The 23,138-nt window shown below is 34.3% G+C and overlaps 1 pseudogene; it reads left to right on the top strand.

The window, feature by feature from the left end:
- The window catches only part of LOC113078513 (anaphase-promoting complex subunit 1-like), a 49,599-nt pseudogene extending 29,709 nt beyond the window's left edge, over nt 1-19,890 (top strand).
- Nucleotides 19,891-23,138: the final 3,248 nt, after the last annotated feature.

Genomic DNA, 23,138 nt, shown 5'->3' with positions numbered 1-23,138 from the left:
TAGTCTTTATCAACTTCAATAATGAGTTTTAGGTATAGAAAATGACCCTGCAGTGAATATGGTCAACAGGATATGATGGTCCAGGGATATTTTATTATTATTTATAATATATAATTAGAAGTTTTAATATTTTTTATGATTAATAATTTATTATCAATATTTTTAATTAAATTTCAATTACGTTTTAGTATTATTTCCACTTTTCATAATAAAGAATAATTTTTAAGAATTAATTTCCATTTAATTTAGTAATTTTAATGTCATTTTTATTTGTAATATCAAAAAGAGGTTTAATTTTTTGTTTGTTTTCATTTATCAATTAGTAATTTTAGTGCTTCAACTCAAACTTAGTATTAGTTTTTCATCTAATATTTATCATTGATCATATGTATCCGATTACATCCAAATTTTCAAGTAGCGAAAATTTTGTTAATAGTTTAATAGTTTCAATAAATGATCATATTAATGTATAGCGCACTCAAACATATGATCCGCAGCTGTTTGCCACAGATGCAAAATTTATCCATTTCTGATTTCAAATCCAAACATTGTTACTGAAAAACATTTATGAGCATTCTGATACCGTTTTCACGCAGAACAGTAATACAATCTTTCATAGACGTTTTTAAATGCAATAAATATAAGCAAGAGTATGTGTGAACCTGGCGTTATGTGTGTGCTCTTTTAGTGTGCATGAGCGCACCGTCTCTAGGAGAGCATTCAAGTGCTGAATGTTTTTTAATACTGCCAAGAATTAAAAATAAATTAAAATTGTAATCTTTAGTGATGATGCAACACTGCCTTGATTGTGCAAATGACAATTCCTGTGTAAACTGTGCAGCTTGCTTATAGTGCAGACGCAATGTGCTGATTTGAAGAAAATTTGCGCATTTAGAGAGGGAAAGAAAGAGAGCCGTGGTGATTCACTCACGCCGTTTGTGATTTAACATGGATATTAAATAGAGAAATATGAATTGTGCCTCACAAACAGCATTACAGTTATTTCACCCGTGCCAGACTGAGATGTCATGTCCGTTTGCGTCATCAGCTTGAGATGGGTTTATGAGATCGGCCTTTATAGAGACCTTCCAATTAAACTTCACCAAGCCATTATCGGCCGATCAATCGGAGCACCCTTACTACTCACGCTGACGACTTTTCACAAATACTAGGTAAACGTCTCGGAATTTCATATAGATATTGACACTTTCGGATTGGTCATATGACCCTGTTTTTTATTTTTATAAACGCTGGTTTTGCAAGCGTATCAATGCAAGTGAAACACAAAATCTAGTGTGACCACCATCGGCAGATGTTTACTAAGGATGGCCCAGATAACCGATTCCTTACAGCATGTGACGAATCCAGACATCCAGGTGTAGCTAACCGGATGATTCACCTGCGCTTATCTATAATGCAGATCTAGGTGGAAATCAGGAGTTTGCGGGCGATATTAATTCTAGAGAAATGAAACCAATCTGGCATAATGACTTTTATTGGAACTGAAGAAGTTATTAAGAAAGGTTAGGTTTTGTTTAATTAGAATTGGACACTCGGTGATGAAGTGAACTGCAGAAGTAGGTTTAAAGTCGCCATCTTTGCTCCTAATGGACCATCAGTTCATAGAGGCTCTTCCTGAAGGCCAGACTTCTTTTCCTCTTCCTCCTCCTCCTCGTAATTGTCTTATCTCGCCATTTTTAGCATCGGAGCTGTCAGGTCTGCATGTTTTCTGGGGTTTTTGCTCTCATCCTGTTGTTTTTCTCACATGAAAGGCAAACGTAGAGCCGAGTTTCATTCTGACAGTTCACAGGGCAGTAACGTGTGCTGCTCTCTCATTTCCAGTCAGGCCAGGCTTTGTTGATACTTTCTGTGGTCGCTGAGCGTATCTGTAATCTATAAGATATATCGAGCCTTTAGCTAGTTTGGTGTTTACACTGCCCGCTCTCACACGGAGATCTGTGGCTGGACTTTCTAGTCTCTGGTAGTACTCCTGACGATTTTACAAGAATCTGGTAGAAAAACATCCTGTTTTACTTCATGCACATGTGAAAGTGAATGAATGAGTGAGTTTAATGAATGAATAAAGTGTTAATGTGAGTACCAAGGTTGCACAGCTCACTGTAAATCCATTCTGTGCTTCAATGGAGAGAGATTGCTATTTTAACTTTTAGTCAGATCGTGAAGTGTATGGTCATACTGATTCGGCCCAACTCTCTATCATATAAATTTTCATGCAAAACGCACAAGAGAGACTACCATGTTGCTAATCTAACTTTTGCATTGTTTGGGAAGATGCGGGTAATTGCTACCAGTATAACAACTGTGAGCTGTGGCATTCGATTAGGATTCCATGATGTGGTGATAATTGCGTTTATGTGTAGTGCATGGCACAAATATGGAGCAAACATAATATTATTATCATGAATGATATAACTATTTATTCATTTTTATTTATTTTATATTTTAAAGATTTATATATTTATTTGAATATTTAAGAATAATTATAATCAACATTTTGTTATTAGTCTATATTTTTTTATTAAGTATAATGTAAATATGATTAATTTTATTGTATTAAAATATTATGCAATAATATAAAAAATAAATGAAAAATATTATTAAACCTATGAACAAAAACATAATGAAAAATTATCTATACAACTTAATTTTTCTCAAATATTTGAATACAGTAAAAATAAATAGAAATATTTACATTATACTTAGATGTGTTGACTGACAATTTTTTTATTATAACTATAAATATATATAAATCTTTAAAATATAAAAATAATAAATATAATTATATAATTCATGATATAAATTAAAATGTTTGCCCCCTATTTGTGCTATGCATTAACATGGTTATCACCACATCATGTGTCTTTGTGTGTGTGTGTTGGCATGAAATCAAATGAGCTGTTGTTTTCATTTGTGCTCATTCATGATTGAATAATTAGTTAAGTGTCATATCGGAGTCTGTAACAGCTGTGTGTTGTGTTGTTTCCAAGGATGTCCACCTGGTCCTGAGATGGAGTACTGTACGGACAGGGAGTCTTACTCCCTAGCAGCAGGACTCACACTTGGCATGGTCTGCCTGGGAGTGAGTGTGTTTCCAAAGCATTTTGTGAATTTTTTCCTGTTACATGCACAGTCAGCAACCAGCTTGGAGGAGCACAAAAATCCCTAAATGAACCACTTTTTTCCCACAGAACTAAAAATGAACACACACCATCATGTGCAGTGTGCAACTTCTCAAAAATGTGTTTAGTCTTTCTGAAGTAGTATAAGGTTCCATTAGTTAATGTATTAATTAACATGAACAAACAATGAACAATAGATGTATTCATCTTTGTTAATGTTAGTTAAAGAAAATATTAATAAGTTATTAATTGTTTGTTCATGCTAATTCACAGTGCATTAACTTTTGATTTGAGTAATGCATTAATAAATATTATTAATTAATTAATTAATTAATTATTATTAACATTAACTAAGATTAATAAATACTGTAGAAGGATTGTTCTTGCTTAGATCATGTTAACTAAAGTAGTTACCTAACATTAATGGAACCTTATTCTAAAGTGTTACCTTTTTTGGTGAAAGCATTATAATGTAATGTTATATATTTAATTAAATGTATTTTATTAAAAATATGTAAATATAAAAAAGTTATATAGTATTTAAAAAAATTATATATATATATATATATATATATATATATATATATATTTTTTTTTTTTGTAATATGTTACTGTAAAATTGATCTTTTGAAGAACTGAATTGAGCAAAAATAGATGCAGAATAATCATTTAAATTTATGGATGTCTTATTAAAATATAATAAGATTTAAATTTATAAAATTTAGTTTTTTTTATATATTTTTCATAATTTTGGTGTGAATTACCCATAAACACATTTTGATGCGCGCAAATTATTGTTTTTTTCCGTAAAAACAAAAAAACAAAAACCTACACAAAACGTGTAATATTTGAAATGCCATCTGCAGTAATTTGTTTTTATTTGTATTTTGCGGTAGCGGTGTTTATTATGAATAGCATGCATTGTGTGCATCAGTGAGAGATGGGAAGCAGAATAATTCCCACGCTGACCCAGCTGTTTGCTCTCTGCTTCTCTGCAGCATGGCAATAACCTGATCAGGATGACCGACCTGAACGTGCCCGAGCAGCTCTATCAGTATATGCTGGGAGGACATCGACGCATGCATGCTAGCTTCAACAGAGAGAAACACAAGTCTCCCAGCTATCAGATCAAGGTGGAGTCATGACATAACCAGCAAAGAGCTTTTATTCATCTGGAGATTTCTATATGCTGAGAATGATACCACACCTCGCATGTGGTCGTATTTGACAGTTTAAATAATCGTATGAGAAAGCAAGGGTTGTTCAGAACAAAGTGCTTATACTACTGAGATAGTCTGCTGCAAATTCTTTAATTTGAATTGAATAGTAATTTCAAGAAAGTGGAATTAGATGGTATGCATAAGATTTCAAATGACATATACAGAAACTTGTATTTATTTATATTTTAATAAATTAGTATGATAGTATCTTACACTTAACCTGGATTATCTAACAAGGTTCAGAAAGCAACACTATTAAATGTAAAACTGTTTTCATTAGGAGGGTGACACTATCAATGTGGACGTGACCTGTCCTGGTGCAACACTTGCCCTAGCCATGATTTACCTGAAAACAAACAATAGGTGAGTTGTAATGGGAAAACATTAATATAGGATTAAAGTAAAATTCCTGTACCACTGGCATAGTGATATTTTAGCATTATCTATATACTATATACTATTATCTATATACTGGCTTTAAAATAAGTCCGCTTTAATTTTTTTCGCAACTTTAGTTGATGTAGAAATAGACAGTCTCCTCAAACAAACAGAGCGTTGTTTTGAAAGAGTCCGTGTTGCGATCTCCGGAAAGACAACTAACAAATTAGTAATAGTTGCCTGTGTGCAATAAACCGGAATAAGAGTATTTTAAAATCCCAGTAATCACACACTTCACCTTTAAAGTAAAATCCATTGTGAGTGCTGAAAGTCTCTGACATCTTCCTCATCTTCAGATCGTATGTTCAGTGCAAGACCTCTTTTGCTCCTGTCTCACATTCACACCTGTTTCTCTGGCCCCCTGTAGGTCTATAGCTGATTGGCTGAAAGCCCCGGACACCATGTTTCTGCTGGACTTCATCGAGCCTGTGTTTTTGCTGCTGAGGGTGAGAGAGAACATTACAGGGACAGCAGCCATCAGAAGTTCATTCTGGCCTCTGGGCTCGCAGGAACTTAAACAAATAACATCTCACAATGGGTTCAATCGCACTTTTTTTTTTGCCAAGTGTTCTCATGTTTTACAATGGCTTTTCAGGCTAAATGTAGGGTCATTTTAGCCTGTTGTGCTTGTTAACCAACAGGAAGTTCACTTGTTTCTTAGATTCTTCTGAAATGTTTCAAAACCCAGATTGCTGCCTTTGTAGAATACGTGTTAAGTAAGGTGGTATTTTTTGCTGCCTTTTAGATATATTAATTTGATTTGACTAAATTTAATATGAGTACTGCATATTCACCTGATTTTGAAATGTGGAAATAAGCTATTTTCTTTGAATTTGACACTTCTGTTTCATTAGCTGTTATAGGGAAATAACTATCAGAATAACAAAAAAAAAAAAAAAAAAAAAAAACGGTATAAACGCTATAAACCAGTGTTTATGATTATAATAATTTCATAACCATGAGCTTAACAACATGCATTTACCACACTCATAAATGATTTTTGTTTTATTTTTCACTGAAATGTAGATAATAGAAAATTATTATTTTTTTATGTCAATTTTAATACCATATTTGAACAAAATGTAATTTTTTTCCCCCTTTGTAGTAAAAAGTAGAGGTCGACCCATGTGGATTTTTGAATGGCCAAATATTAATACAACTGATATAAAGATGATATATGCCTTTCCCATTTAAATGAGATTTGTATAACAGAAGATGTATGTCAATAAAAAAAATATATATTTTTTTTACATATTATCAATAAATAATTTGAAAATGAATCTACTTGAAAAAATACTTTGAACTAGATAAGTAAATCTTTAAATTAAACAGATTTATGCTTTAGAAACAATAATTGATTCTGTAATCCTATTCTAATATTTTCCACAAATCAAAGTGAGGAAAAACACAAATAAAGCAAACACTAACTATCAGTACACGCTAATAAGCCACTGTGAATTATTTTCTCAAATAAAGACCAAGTGATGCTAATTTAATATGCAAAATATCGGCAAAACAGAAGCGACATTGGTTCAGAATTGCCAAATAATGGCCTTTTTTGACCAGTAGTAAAACGCTGAGGCGTCTCTGCACTAGATGGACGGATTTAACCATTGCATGTGCATCTTGTGTTTCACAGCATGCTATGTTTTTAGAACAGTCAAGTTAAAATTTGTTTAACTTATAAAGTAAAACATTTTTTTTTCTCACTGCTTTGCATTTCATGTTTCTAAAAAAATGTGTTTAGGAGGCAACTGCCAAGTAGACAAGCCAGCTCACTAGGTTTTGGAACAGAGTCTTTGTCATACAGGATTTAAACAGTAACTACAAAGGCTTACAAAGAAAGAGATATGCAAATATTTCCTCTTTTACAATTCAGCCTAAAACGTTTATTCATAGCAAGCTCTTTGTGTTTAGTAGCGGTGTCTTTGTTCTCGTTACAGACGCTGGCCAGATGTCTTATCATGTTGGACGAGATCTTTCCCAATGCCGAATGGGTGACCAGTAATGTGCCTCAGGTATGTCTGAGCTGTAAAACACTGCAGGGACTCATCCAGCATTACGTTCTGTTTCGACTACTAGTTTCACAAGAGGAAGCTTATTTTGGCCTCAGGTCATGTTTTTGTTTCCTGTTCCCCTGTAAGTTCATAGGTTGGTGAAATATTTAGCAATGCTTGTGTTGCAAAACGCAGAGCCTGTTTGGTCACTTCAGCTGAGGAGGTGTGCAGGTCATTGAGCAAGAGAGGAGGCAGAGGAAGCTCATTATGAACTGTGTCTTTTAATTGTGAAGTCATTTCACCATTCTGCAGTTGTTGAAGATCCAATTTATATAGGTTTTAATTCTATGTGCTGTAGAAAATCACACCGAAATTGTTCAAAACCAACTGTTCCTGTTCATTTGCTGAGATGAAAGACCAATCACAATTCAGTATTCAAATACTGATGACATCACTGATGGTAACTTTTTGGAATGTTTGAATGCTGAACATTCTATCTATGTGGGTCAGTGGAAGATTCCTTCCTTCCGTGGGTGTTTACAAAAAACACATTTTAAATAAAGAGGGACACAAAAATTCTTCCATTTTGCTGACTTAAGATGATAGATTTACCAAGACGGTGAACTTGTATTACTATGAATGGAAGTAACTGCTATGTGCAATATGACTACACCCAGCCTTCTAAATAAAAGAGCCAATCAGCTGTTGGTAAAATCATTTCATCGCAAATCTGAGACGCATTGGCTTGAAAGACCAGAAATAAACACATTTTTAATGCCATTTGAGCATAGGAAACAACATGTATGAGTTAGTCATATTTCATTTCAAATACGTTATATAATTGTGAATTTGTCAAGCAGCTTTTGAGTTTTTAGTATTTCCTCATTCAAATAGTTAGACTACAGGTCTTGTATGCATAAAATTGCTTCCTGGAAGTGTTGCAAATATGGCCACCAAGTGAAAAGACGTTCCTTGAAAAGGACTTTGCTTCTCGAGTTGAGCTAACACTAACTTGGCTCATTGTTAGTGAACAAAGAGGATGCAGCTTGTCACGTAGACACAGTGCCAGGCTCTCCTCACACGATTAATGCTAACAATAAGCTTTGCCTCTTCAGATCATCCAAGAAAACCTCGGAAGCCAGGAGCAGACGTCCATCTCTGAGGATCTCAACATGGAGACCTTAGTGTGAGTAGCAGCAGATTCTCAATGATGTTTTGATCGACTTGTGTGGAAAACAGTCTGTTGGTATAAGGATCTCCTAGAAATCACACATGTGGAGGTGTTTTCTATTATGACTGGATGAGTGAAATAAAGCTGACATTTGTAACTGTTTCCACAGTCAAGCTCATGACTGTATAATTGCCGGAGGCTGCCTGGCTGTGGGATTTTGGTTTGCTGGATCTGCAAATTCAGATGCTTTTGACTGCTTAGTAAGTGGACATTTACTTCCCACTCACAGATATGTGATCTTCCTGAAAGCTCCTTGAGTATTCTTAATATTTCTAGCATCATCATGCATCATCATGTAATCCTAAATATTCATTCACGTAATGTCTGCTATCTTCCAGACAGGGCAGTATAACCTGCAGACGTGTTGAAGCATGGTCCTCCTGGCGGTTTCAGTGGTGATGGCCGGTTCAGGGAACTAGAAAGTCTTGCAGCTGTGCCGCTTCCTCCACAAACACACCTGTGGCGAGATGAACTATGGCTTTCACATGTCCCATCACATGACTCTAGGCCTGCTCTTCCCGGGTGAGTCTCATATGGATTTGGAAATATATAAGAAAGTCTGTTTTTACCCATACTTCCTAGCACTACAGTTCACTTCCATATGGCATTATTTTGCGTTTAATAAGTAGAGTTTGCGAAGACAATAATCACAATTTTTCCCATTCTTGGAGGTAAAGTATTAAACAAATCCCTGTTCCAGAGTATAAAGTGAAGCAGGGATGACATTTTTTTTGGTTTTTACATTATTGCATAAAATAAGCAATGTGGCCAACAAAAGTTTAGGATTTGTACACATTTTGTTCATAATTCTGAAGCATAAATAATATTATATCCTTTGACCCCAAATTTCATTTCATCATCATTTACTTATTCTCATGTCGTTCACGCTTCTGCATATTCAGAGTAACATTCGGTCATACATTGATTGAGAATCAGCCTTCATGTCAAATTTACAATTATGCTTCTTCATACACCAAATTTTAATGTGGAAGAAAATCATATGGGTTGGAAAAGTGATGCACAGAATAAAAAATGAATGCAAAACAATTTATTTAGGATGCACTTAGGAAACTGAAACGGAAAATAAATTTGATGTAATAACTAATCTATTGGTCAAATAAAAACTGAGCTGTACAAGCATTTTTAATAACATAATTATGTGTCCATTCCGTTTAAGACAACACATTAAGTAAAAAAAAAATGAATAAGTAATATAGTGCATATATTTACCAAAATGCTCCTCTCCAGAGCTGTTTTTCTTGCTAGCTATGTCTTTAATGAGATTAATGTAACGATAAATGACCTATTGTTTACAAGCTGTTTTATTGACATCTTTCCGTGGTTGCAACTTTTCTTTTTTTGATTGAGCGGTTATATGAGACATTATACATTTGAGTAAACTGTTTCTTTCAACACCTTTTGAAGTTCATTCATGCTTATTTTGTGCTATAACTAGTAATAAAGTTGAAGAAATGATTGGTTCATGTGCCACTGAGGCAGTTACAGCGGTCATGCATTAAGAGAAAACAACATAGACTCAAATATTAATCCTGAGGTTTAAGAATCCATATCAGTTTTGATATTTTTTAATTCATCACTAGCATTCACACAGCTGACATGTTTGTACTTTTATTCATGATGTGTGCATGAAATCGACTGAAAGTGCCACACTGCCGATGTTGCTGCTTTAGATATGAGATATGAAAGATAAGCTGAAGATATGAAAATTGCATATAATAAAAATGTCTGCTTGTGTGGATCAGCAAGCTACAGGTGTTGTGGTGGGCTGGTACACAAGCTCTTGAATGTTTTTAAAGAGAAATAAGGTGACCTCTAACCAGGTCAGTGAAAGACACAGTAAGAGCCTCTCATCCTGTCAGAGCCTGTTTGAGTGCACTCTTCAACTCGCCCATTATTTTTAAGTGAGGCCTTTTGAAAGAGCACAAATCGTACTAGTGAACAATGCATGACCAATTTTACCCCTCGCTACACAATTGCGCGTCACATGCACATGACAGTGAATATGTGCGTTCATTGTTTATTTTGAGCACATTTTTCCAACAATGTTAACATGCTTTGTTCATTTATGTTTTTCCTCACTCTACTGGTAATATGCTGTCAGAAAAAAGTCCAAAACCTAATTTTTATGACATGCTTTTGCTTTTCCCACAGGTACACACTCCGCTATTGCTGCACTCCTTTGTGCACTTTATCCTCATTTCCCTGCACACAGCTCAGACAACAGGTTGACAACAGCTGCTAACACACACAAACACACACACACATGTCACAATGAGCAAATATGGCTGAATTGTCTTCACTTCTGACGAAAACCAGTTTCATTTTTACTGTAAATGAGACTTGTTACCCAGAATCGTGACCGTGTGTGTATTAGATGCTCGTATCTACATGGTGTCAAAGTGTCATGTAAAACACTTGGCCCAAAAAGTATCTACATACTGTACTTCAGTCACACTTAAAAACATGAGAATAAAGTTGCATTAAATAAGATATCAAATCAAGTGCCATTTAGTTTTTTCAGAATGAGCACAAACAGTTTTAAAGCGAAACATTTCAGAACAGTTTGAAACGACAAGACAATAAATACATCCAGACATTTTTAAGTGCTTTTAATGTCAAATAGCTACTTTCTGTGGAGAATGTCTTTCATTTTCACTACTGCTACTAAGCAAGGATAGAGATGATGATAAACACTTGACAGTAATAGAAAACATATACTCCCGAGTTTCTAACTACTGCATGTGTTTGCATTTAAGGTTGGAACTGGAAATGATTTTTTGTTCCTTCTAAACATATGTTCTTGTTCTTCTTTGCAGGTATCAGCTCCTGGCGTTGCGCCACCTGGCTGTGTTCGCAGCTGAACCTCGTCTGCTGGTGTCTGTGGATGTAGACACTCTTCAACCCTGCTACGCTCTGCTAGATCTCACCTACAGGGTATGTGCTGCACGTGCCTCATGCCTTGATGTGGTTTCCAAAAATACACTTACTCACATTCAATGAAAGCCAGTGTTATTTGTATATTATTATACTGTATATTACATTTTTTTAAATTAGCTTTTATTTTTATATTTTCATTTCTCATGTTGCCTTCAGTTTAAGTTGTGCTTTTTGTAAAAACATTTATCTTTAGCTTTATTTATTTTAGTTTTAATAATTGTAATACTTCAGCTTCAAGTCAAGGTAAGATTTCAGGGTTTTTTTAGCTATTTTTAAGTTTAGGTTTTTAATTTGATATTGACTTTTTATTTTATTTCAGTTTTTGAAAATTATTTTTAATAGCTTTAGTTTTCATGTTAGTTAACAAATACAATGCTGGTTACCAATAATAATTAAAAATAGACCATTTTCACTTTTTTCATTCAAATTTGTTATTGTGTTATTTTAGTGTTATTTAAATACTGTAATATAATTTTTTATATATATTTATTTGTAATTTTATTATTGTTTTTTTATTTAGCTATTCATTTATTATTATTTTCATGCTGCCTTGACACTTAACCGAAACAAGTTTAACAACTTCTCCTAATATTTATATTTAATTTATTTCACGTTTAGTTCAATTAAAAAATGTTTTAGTTTTAGCTAACAATAAAAACCCTGGTCTGAAATGACTTTCTCGTAAAAATGTACCTAGATGGGTTGTGTAACAGAAATTTTTTTTAACCAAAAGCCAGATGCATGTTTTAGACTGTAGTTGTAGGTAATTTAGCTTTTATTAATTGTGAAATGCACTGATATAATAGTCGTTAAAGCTAAATGTTGTGTCAATATTAGCAAATTGGGTTAAGTAGAGATGCTCTTAAGGATGAATTTGACCTCCATGTCCGGGTCAAAAAGCTTCCTCAAAAGTGTGCTTCAAACTGCTCTCATATTGGTCTCTGACAATTTCACGATCGACTTTCAGTTCTTGATTCAAATCACTTTTATTTCACCTCACTTACTAAAAAGACTTATATAATATGTCTTGTTGTTGAAGACAGTGTAATTAGCCGTCCCGTTGCGTGTGAGGACATTAGTCCACATCAAAGAGATTCTTAGGTGATGAACATGCTGAAGGACTGCTGAAGGTTGACCGTGGCGTCTGACCATGTTTCCCCTGCTGCTTTGAGAGGACTCGTCTTTTCAATTAAAGGATGCCAGCCAAAGGAAGGCAACCAGCTGTTCAAAGCAATTACAAACATGTCCTTGCTCACGCAGACTTTACAGTGAATTTATACATTGTGATGCATGCTTAGGTTTCTAGTCTGTTTGTGCATGCTTGTGGTTTGTGTTTAATAGGAGACGCAGTGGTATGAAGAGACGACCGTGGAGTTGATGGCTCCCACCATGCTGCCTGAACTTCACCTTCTGAAACGGGTAATAAATTAAACCACTTCCAAGTACAGCTCATACAGACTCCCTAAATCTGATGTTATATGCTTTTCTTTGCATTCAGATTAAGGTAAACGGTCCAAGATATTGGGAGCTGAACATCGACATCAGTAGAGGAACCCAACATCTGCAGTAAGTCTGCTTGTAGATTAAGGGAGATGGACTCGAACTAAACCGCTTTAAGCCGAGTGAGCTGGATGGAGATGGATCTGTTTGATCCATTTAAGGCCACCGTCCAGATGTGAATGCTTTTTCAAAAGGCAGGCAGCGATATTGTTAACTACTTTTTGCAATCTTATGGAGCATCACATGTGTTCGTCAAGATAAGGCAATCCCAGAATGCACTGCGGCAAGCTCAGTGAAAAGAATACAGATAAATCATCCATGATGCTGAAATGCATGATGTTTTATATACTGTTATTGTGTAAGTATTTATTTATTTTACTACTTTTTTATTTAGTTTCTTTGAAAAAAATTGTTGTTAATTTATTACATGCAATTCCTGGAAGTGTTGTTATTAATACTATTTGAAATCTTATTCTTGAGTCTTCCATGAATTTTGCTTTTGATACTGATATGGTACAATGATAAATACATGATAAACATATAGTGATAAATAATTAATTCAGCAAGCATGCATTCAATTGATCAAAAATACTTAAATAGTTTTTAATTTAAAATAATGTTCTTTCAAGCTTTCTATTAATCAAAGAATCCTGAAAATAATTATAAAATTAAGCTTATTAATATTAAAAAGTAAGCAGCACAATCATTTTCAGCATTGATAATTATCAGAAATGTTTCTTGAGCAGCAAATTAGAATGATTTCTGAAGATCATGTGACTCTGAAGACTGGAGGAATGATGCTGAAAATACAACTTTATATCACAGGAATAAATTACATAAAAAAATATTTAATAACAAATAGTGATTTTTAATTGTAAAATTATTATTATTATTATTATTTATAAAAATATATATTTTATTACTATTTTTACTGTATTTCTGCTCCAATATATGCAGCCTCTATCAGCAAAATATTATTTTGAAAAAAAAAAACACCATCCATAAACTTTTGAACAGTAGTGTATTTTATGCTCAATGACATGTTGACGTCTCAAATAGCACTCATACTGATTATCTTATGAAGCAGACAGAGTTGCTGCCCAGAGAGTGTTACAAATCACTCACTTATTAGGTTCCATTTTTTGTTTTGTTAGTGTGCTTCTTTAGAAAACTGCTCGCTAGGTTTTGGAACGGAGCTCTGGTTATTTGTGATCAAGAACCTGCTTTAAGTTTACTGCTTTCTAGATCCATCCTATCCAAAGACGGTGTTCTGTATGTGAAGTTGCACGCCGGACAGCTGCCCAACAAGGACAACCCTAAAGACTGGAAGAGCTTACTGGCCCCCAACCTCAACAACAGAAGCGCTAAAGTGCGCACTCTTAAGGTCGGTCTGTGTGCACAATAAATATTACCAACAGTCTACTGTCCACAAACCGGCTTGACCGACATCTGTCAATATTTACTGTGTCATATGTCTGTTTGTACGTAATTCAAGCAGTAATCCACTCATGCAAATCCAGAGGATAAAGGTGTAAAGATATTTCCGGATGTTTGCAGAGGTCTTGTGTTCTTGATTAAAGCAGCATAACGTGTTCTTTCAAACTGCTGCAAAGAATGTTTTTCATGTCAATTAGCTGTTTTTCCCTTCCCTCCCACTTGTTGGTCTCCTACGCAGCCCGAGGCCATCTCAACCTTCACCTCAGACGCAGCTCTGGTCTCCTTCGCATCGGAAAACATGAAGCATGTGAGACCATAAACATGTTGTTTTCAGGCAAAGCGCTTGGTTCGTGTAATAGGAAAAAAGCATTCATGTCCCAACAGAGGCGAAGTCTTGTTCATGTGCATTCATAAGGAGAGTCTTGGATGCTAAATAGCTTTCATAGACAAAAATTTGCTCTGCTGAGACAACTTGATCTTTAAAAACTCTTTGCAAAAATTGGTAGAGAGATGATTTAGATATGTTGCATATTTAATAAAACAAATTTTTTTGTACGAAAGGATTAATGCATGTCAGAAATGCTTAAACCCATGAACATTTCTTGAAGACATTTAGTATGTTGCCAAATACGGTAATGCAAATCGCCTCCTTTTGCGTATAAACAAACGGGAAACTTGTTTATAGTAAATACTCAGTAGAGCGGGCGTACCACGCATAAAAACTTTCAGTTTCTAAAGTTTAACCTTAACACATCAAAGCAGGGTTATTGTCAATTCTTTCCTATGTGATAGTAGAGCAAGTGAAATAAATGTCTGGAGCCTCGGTGCAAAACGCTTAACCAGAAAATGTGTCACAGTAGCTATAAATGCTAAATGAATACAGGAAACATATGAGTAAATATGACCCACTTTCCTGTCTTGCTCCCCATATGTGCATTACTGTAAACATTTATTAACATTTCAAACTGAGGGATGAATCAGCAGTATTTTTGTGATAATCGACTTCTTCGTTCTTAGACATCAAGTTGTAAATAACTCAAAGGATGATGGTGTTGCTGTAGTTTTCAGTTTTTCTGTCTTGTTTCTACAGAAGCTGTCAGCAATTCTGTATGAATGTGTGACTCAGGAATACCCCGAAATGCTGCCAACACACATCTCTATTGACCAGGTCAGTTATGGTAACGCACAAACACATGCAAATATCGGGTAAAATAATGCATTTGAATTAGGTGGAATTTAACTGTTTATACAATTTCCATTGCGTGTTGCTAAATGTACACTACTGTTTTCAAATACTTTTAAAAGGAGCTTCTTTCTTTCCAAGGCTGCATTTTTTAAATAAAACATACATTAAAAACAGTAAAATTTTGAAATATTGTTACAATTTAAAATAGCTACTTTCTATATGAATATATTGTAAAATGTAATTTATTCAAAGTTGTGTTTCCAGCATCAGTGCTCCAGTCACATGATCTTCAGAAATCATTCTAATATGCTGATCTACAGCTCAAGAAACATTTGAAAACTTGTTTTTTTTTTTTTTTTTTTTTTTTTGTGGAACCCGTGATCAAATTTTATTTTTCAAAATGAAAAAAAAAATCTTAATGGTCATAAAAACACTTTATTTTCTTTGTACCAAACATAATTTAGTAATGTTAATAAAAAAATTATTTATTCTTATAATTATAAAATAATTATTAATATAAATTTATTATTTATTATTAATATATAATTATTTTATTTAAATACAAAATAATTATTTAAATGGATTGTTTATGAAGAAATATTTTTATTTTGTTTTTTTATTTTATAACAGCCCAGATATTTCTTTGTCTGGAGCAGATTTCCAGCCCAAAACCAAAACTTAATCATAAAATTAAGAAAGTTCATAATAATTATTATGATAAAAGGGTGTGTATATGTTTATGTATATGTAGATGGATCTGATCAATTTAATGCATTATTAGTTAATATAACTTAAATTAATTAAAAAACCTTATACAGTACTCTATATATTTATTTTGACTCAGTCCATTATGTTCGATAAATCTTCATTGACCTTGTCGCAATAATTCTGACATATCTTAAATGATTGCATCTATTTGCTATGGCAAAAGGAGTCAATTATACACCGTGTTTAATTGCGAGGTCCCAGAACATGTGATTAGAGGAGAGGTAACAGAGCATTCGCTCAATCACATTGGTGGACCAGCTTTAGTGATTAACAGCATGCATTATTGCTTAATCAGGCTTCGTATGGTCATGAAAAACCTGGAAAAGTCCTGAAATGTTAAAACGGCAATTTCCAGGCCTGGAAAAGTCATGGAAATTTCACATATCTCTGTATAATAGAATGATGTTTAATCAGGTCCTGAATTTCTGTGCGTATATCGCATAGTTTTACTCATTCCTGCAACTTTCAAGTTTATAATGAGGGAAATTCCTGCAAACATTTATTCAATATAGCATGTAGGTAAGATGAGTAAATTAATCCACGCAAACTGTCAGATTAAATCAGTCTTTTGAAAACCGCACGAGTGATTCAGCTGTCTTCTCTCTTTCACTGTCTCAAAGTGGCTTCACATCAGTGCATCTCGTCTGCACAATAAGAGCTGCTGCACGCTGCAATACAAGACTTTTGCTCGCGTTTTGGGACCGCTGACAACTGTCACTTGCCTATTCGGGTGATTGTTGCATCGTCACAAAAAAATGTATGCCCTTAAATCTTTTTAAGCCATTTGATACCCATGTGCTCCAAAGTGTATATAGCTGTATAAAGTGTATAAAGCTGTTTCGCAAGTACCAAATTTAGTTATTTTTTGTTGCTTGTTGCACTCAAATACAAACAAAATGACATCAAAATGTTCAAGTTCCTTATTTCAAATTTAGATGTGTGGCAAGCATGATCATAATAGAAGCTTTTTCGTGAAATAAGTGACCCTGGAGCACAAAAACAGTTTTAAGTCTATGGGGTATATTTGTAGCAATACCCAAAAAAACATTGTTATGGGTCAAAATTATAGATTTTCTTTTTGTTTATGTCAAAAATCATTAGGATATTAAGTAAACATCATGATCCATGAAGATATTTTGTAAATATCCTACAGTGAATATACCAAATCTTCAGTTTTGATTAGCAACATGCATTGGTAAGAACTTCATTTACAAGCGATTTTCTCAATATTTCGTTTTTTTTTTTTTTTTTTTTGCACCCTCAAGATTCTAGATAATCAAAAAGTTGCATCTCGGCCAAATTTTGTCCTATCCTAACAAAACATACATCAATGGAAATTCAGCTTTCAGATGGTGCATAAATCTCAATTTCATAAAATTGACACTTAAGACTGGTTTTATGGTCCATGGTCACAGTTTGAGAGTTTGAGAGTCAAGTCCTGCAGCAGCAGCTCAGAGACACAGCACACAGCCATCAGCGTTTAGCATCATTAGCTCATATGCTTACTCAGATTTCTATTTTCAAGCTTCTGTGTCAGCTCATCCAGTCAGCGTTTGGGTCTTGCATATGTTTCTTGTTTTGGTCAACACCTTCAGCAAGTGTGAAAGGCTGTAGTCATGTCTGTCCTCTGCAGGGTTGGCAACTTGAAGGCTAACGGGGGAAATCATACTAATTGTACATTGTTGACTCATTACTGTGACGCAAAACACATTCTAAATCATTTTATATATTTATAATTTTCATTTTAGGGTTATGTTGTACTGGCTTTATTCTAATTTTAATTGAACAATGAAATTACTACATTACAATAATGATAATTAATTAATTATTTATTTATTTATTTATATTTTTATTTATATTTTATTTATTTTATATTTTTATTTATTTATATTTTTATTATTTATATTTTTATTCTTTTTTTTTTGTGTGTGAGATTCATGAAACCTGTCAAAAGCATGTCCAGATCAGATTCCAGCCCAAAATTAAAAGTTATAAATAACATTTTTAATTTATTATTATTATTATTATTATTATTATTAATAATAATAATAATAAATGTTTTTATAATTCTAAAATAATTATACCTTAATATAAATGTATTCATTTAAACATTTTTATATATAAAATAAACAATTTAAATTCTCTGAAAATGACCCTGACATTTCTTTAGGAGATTCATTTGGTGAGTCTAAAGTTGTAGCCACACTAGACATTGTGCTCCATTCACTTCAGTTCATATGTATACAGATGCATACGTCATTTGTAAGCAAACAAAACTGTTAATCTTTTCTCACAGATAACAGTCATGTGCTACTTGAGAAGACAGCCGATGAACAACGACACTGATGTCAACATGTTAGCCTGCTTCCTGGTCTACCATTCCATCCCCAGCCTCAAGAACATGGTGGTGTCCGACCTGAAAGGTACGATCACACGCAAACAGAAGATAACCTCTGGTCTGCTGTGAGAACGTGGTTATTGTTCAATGTAGAGGTCTTGATTTAAAGGAACATAAGAACCCTCATGCCATTCCAAACCAGTGTGACTTTCGTAGTTCAGGTAAAACACAAAATTAAGCTCTAAAGTGACCATAAAAAGGTATTATATGGCTTCGAAGTCTTGAAATATAGTGCAAGAGTTGTATAGATTACACCTAAGGCCCTGATATACTTAAAGCGAACTGGTGGGATGTAATTTCAATCAAAATCAGGCCAAAACAAAGGAATTGTTTGGAATTCGTCAAATTTTTCTTCCCAAAGCAGTGGCTTGTAAACACCTTCAAACTACCATTAGTTTGCAGCGATTGCATAATAGGTGTGCCTTCTTTGACATGGAAATCAGTCTGAAGAGCTGCTTTTTCAAGTTTAATACTGTAAAGCTACTTATTTACAATAAAGCTTAAATATGTCATAGTTAAACCATAATTGATAATTGTCAGCAAAAGATGACATAAGATGCATAAAAAGCCAGGGCTTTTTTGAACACTAAAGCTCGTACCTCAGCGCTTTTGAATCCCCGCTCATGGATAGTTTGATCGAGCCCAGTGCATTATGGGTGTTGAAGTTATCCTTTTTCTCTACTGTTTTCTCTAATCTTGCAGCACAGATAAAAGAAAAAGTGTTTATACTACATATTTTATTAAAACCCTATCTTTCCAGTGGTGAATTACTCATTTAAAGCAATCTGTAGTATAAAGTGCTGTATAAACATGACTTGACTGGACTTCCAAATTGCAGAGCTGGTGCAATCAAATCCAAATTGCAATGATCAGATGCTTGCTTAACTGCTGTTTTCTCATAACTGTCAGCTTAGTTGCATGTGTATTTTGTTATTGAGAGGAGAGCATGCACAACAAGTTTACATATTAATCAAATTTCTGCTTGTAGCAATGCAGGCAGTGTCCCTAAAATTTCCTAAAATGTTTGCTAAAAGTGCTTTCTTGGGTATTTCAAACAAAAATAAAAAAATCAAATAAAAAGATAACTAATACAAATTCTGGGCCGTTGTGCTTTTTTGGAGTAAAGTTGTGGTTTCGGCATGACACGGACAAGAATAAATAATGAGAGAAATTTAACTTTTAGGTCAGTTGTTCCTTGAAGTAATGGATCTCTGATCAATATGCTCCAGTGATCTCTCTGTACAGGATGTTCCTGTTTTCCAGAGTTGCTATTCAAGAGCAGTCAGTTGGGTGTTTCTGTATGTGCTCTGCTGCGTTTGAGTCCTCTGCTCCTTCAGAAACATGATTCTGGAGTTTAACCCACCAATTCCTGGAGGTCAGCCAACCTTCTGCTTAACCAGGTACCGTGGAGTCATGGGTGCCTTGTTCTTACACAGGAACTGTGGACATTTTTATCACATTATAGTGTCTCGAAGAGCGGAAAAAGATTCCCTCAGCCATATTTTGACATGTAAATAGTTTGTAATTATATTTGTATTTCAGTCAATAAATATGACTTGAAATGGTTTTCATAAAGTATGCCTGGCTTGTATTAAATAAAAGAAACTTGTTCTGGTCTGGTTTTGTCAGTTTTTTTGCTATGGTGAACATTACTATTAAGGTTTTTTTGCACATGCAACATCTACTCATTGATGGTCTCTATATTGTGTCACAACTCATTTTCATAGGATTTGACCCCGACATCTGCTTGGAAATCAATAATTCTCATTAAAATGAATGACTTCCAGTCACTTCTTTGGTGCAAGTCATTGTACATGTGAATGCCCCTTTACTATTAGGTTTATATTTAAGGTTAGGGGTCACCAAACTTAAGTATTAAACTTTGCCACAATAACTGCACCTGGACGTTAAATTAAATTAAATGTATGCATTTAGCAGACGCTTTTATCGAAAGCGACTTGCAGTGGATTCACGCTATCAGTTTTTACCTAACGTGTTCCCTGGGAATCGAACCCACAACCGTGCGCTACTAACGCAATGCTTGAGAATGAATGAGTGAATGGTGAATGGACATGAATGGTTTGCTGATACTTTAACTGTTATTAATGAAAAATAAATAAATAAATTCAGTCATTTAAATTAAGCCGAAAAATGTAAATGTTAGATGAAAAAAATAAATTTTCAAAATTAAATGTTGCTTTGACATCGGAGAAACATTCAGTTTAAGTTACTGAGTAAGTAACTGATATTACTTAAAGGTATATAGAAATATCTAATACAAAAACGAAGAAAAACGATGAAAGCACAACTACTTCAAAATATGTATTTGTATGTAAAAAATATAAAACCATAATAATTGGTAAACTTTTATATTTAGAATAGTGGTTACTTTACTGATTGATTATTATCTCCTTATTTTCACCTTTTATATGGTATATACATTTATGCATTTATCCAAACCGACTTACATTCAGGCTAACAATTTTCCCTAACATGTGCTCCCTGGGACTCGAACCCCCAACCTTGCGCTTGCTAACACAATGCTCTACCGCTTGAGCTACAGAAACACTACATGACAGCATATATAGTTTCAAAAAAACAATCCCATAGACTCCTACAGAGGGATCCAGAGTCATTTCTAGAAACCACAGTCTTCAGGCAAGTAGGCCAGTAAACAAGCACCCAGAGCACATGGTGGCAGGTTTTGCATGGGCATCCACCTTCTCACATCGATTTCCTGATAGAAATGTAAAAATCTTGTTTGCATATGTGCTTGTCTTCCACACTGCTCTCCTGTCTTTTCCCCCTTTTTAACTCTGGCTCAGCAAAACAAGTTTCACATGAGCATTCCTGTATAAATGAAAACCACCCCACTGCCAGGAACACATCACCACACACCCTCTCACATTCCACGCTATTTGAATAGCCACGTTGCAGTTTTAAAATAACTTCGGCTGTCTTGTGCTTTGAATACTGCTTTCAGTACTATTTTACTGAACTAAACCACACTGAAGTGAAAGTTCTGCTGAAACTCTTGCTGTTTAAAAAATGTGAAGTGATCTTAACGTCAAGTTAAATAAAGCTAGAAGAGTTCTGTAGAAGCCATAAGGATATGAGACTATTTTAAATTCACGTTCAAAGGGTAAAATTATCATTAATTTCATTTCTTCTTGAAACACAAATATACTTTTTTCAAACAGTATACAGTTTTAGGAGCTGCCAAGATCTAAAAAGACCTGAAAAAAGCACCATCAAATTAGTCTTCATGACTTGTGCGTTAGTTTTCAGACCAGAAGTCGTACAATGATTTGTGTGAGGATTTGTGTTATTCGTTATACACTGAAAATCTTCCCCTTCACTGCTGCGTTTAAAAATCATTTGTACTTACACGTCTTTATGCATTTCTTTAAGGTTTGAAGTCAAGTTAGGTTAAAATAATTGAATTTTGCTGTAAATGTACTCATGCTCAGGCCATTCAATATGTAGATGAAATTGTTTCTTCATCAGATTTGGAGAAATGTAGCGTTACATCACTTGCTCAGCAATGGATGCTCTGCAGTGAATGGGTGCCGTCAGAATGAGAGTCCAAACAGCTGATAAAAACATCACAATAATCCACACCACTCCAGTCCATCAATTAACGTCATGTGAGGCAAATTTGTAAGAAACAAATTCATCCTTAAAATGTTTTTTTTTCTGTTGAGTTCTATGTCCATACTTTTAGTTTCTTCAAAAAGTCATTTTGTCTGAATCAGGAGAGAAATATGCACAGATCAAGCACCGTTTACAAAGGTAATTGTTTCAAAACAGTCCTAAACAAATATGTGGGTGGATTTTGATGTGAGGATGGAATTTATCAATATCATGGATTATGTACCTACTTGTATTTTGGCCAAAATCGACAAATTAAAGATGGACTGGAGTGGTGTGGATAATTGTCATCTTTTTATCAGGATGTTTTTATCATTCTGACGGCACCCATTCACTGCAGAGGATCTATTGGTGAGCAAGTGTAATTTTACATTTCTCCAAATCTGATGAAGAAAACTCATCTACATCTTGCATGGCCTAAATTCTTATCCTTTATATGTTCAATATAGTCTTTTATTATTAAGTCTGCATGCCTATGCTAAAATAGTCTGCTTATAACAGTTTTAGATGGAATATATTGTCATGCCATGTCAACTATCCAACTGTAGTTGACTAAACAATGCTGTGTGCATTATTTGGACAGGTCACCAAACCTCATTATTCAATAGGCCCAGTGCATCCTGGAATTATTAAAAAGATTGTTTTATCCTGGGAACCAAAAGTCATGTTTGTCCATAAGTTAACTGGGACTCTCATACATGAATGTCACTTTCCAAATTGGAGCATGTAGAAGTGTGAATGAGATTTGAGAGCTACAACAAAGGGGAAGTAACCTAAATCTCCACTGTGAACTTTCTGTGGCATTATTGGCAACCAAAAAAATAATGGTTTCAAACATTACCATCCACCAAATCCACACCATCGGTTGAGCCTGTGTTATGTGTCGGACCATTCGAAACATCCATTTGGTGACACAGAAATGGCACAACGCAGTTCCATTAGTTAGTGTGGAGTGCACCATTTGGATGCAAAGCATATTCAGAGTTTCGTACCCTCTCTTAGCTTCTCTATAGTACTTCCTGTGTGGTTGGGAGTATCGTTAAGTGTAACTGGGCATCAGTATGCCAGTGACTTGTTCAGGAAACCCATGCAATGTGATTCTGCCAGTACTCTTTGATCAGATAAACTCGTGTGTGTGTGTGTGTGTGTTTGTGTGGTGAGTGTTTGAATGCTTCATTTCAGCTCAGTTCTCTCTGGAATTGCTTCGATGAGCT

Source organism: Carassius auratus, unplaced genomic scaffold (assembly GCF_003368295.1).
Source record: "Carassius auratus strain Wakin unplaced genomic scaffold, ASM336829v1 scaf_tig00025916, whole genome shotgun sequence".
Lineage (NCBI taxonomy): Eukaryota > Metazoa > Chordata > Actinopteri > Cypriniformes > Cyprinidae > Carassius > Carassius auratus.
Note: the sequence above shows the minus strand (reverse complement) of the source record. Positions and strands in the feature narration are given on the sequence as shown.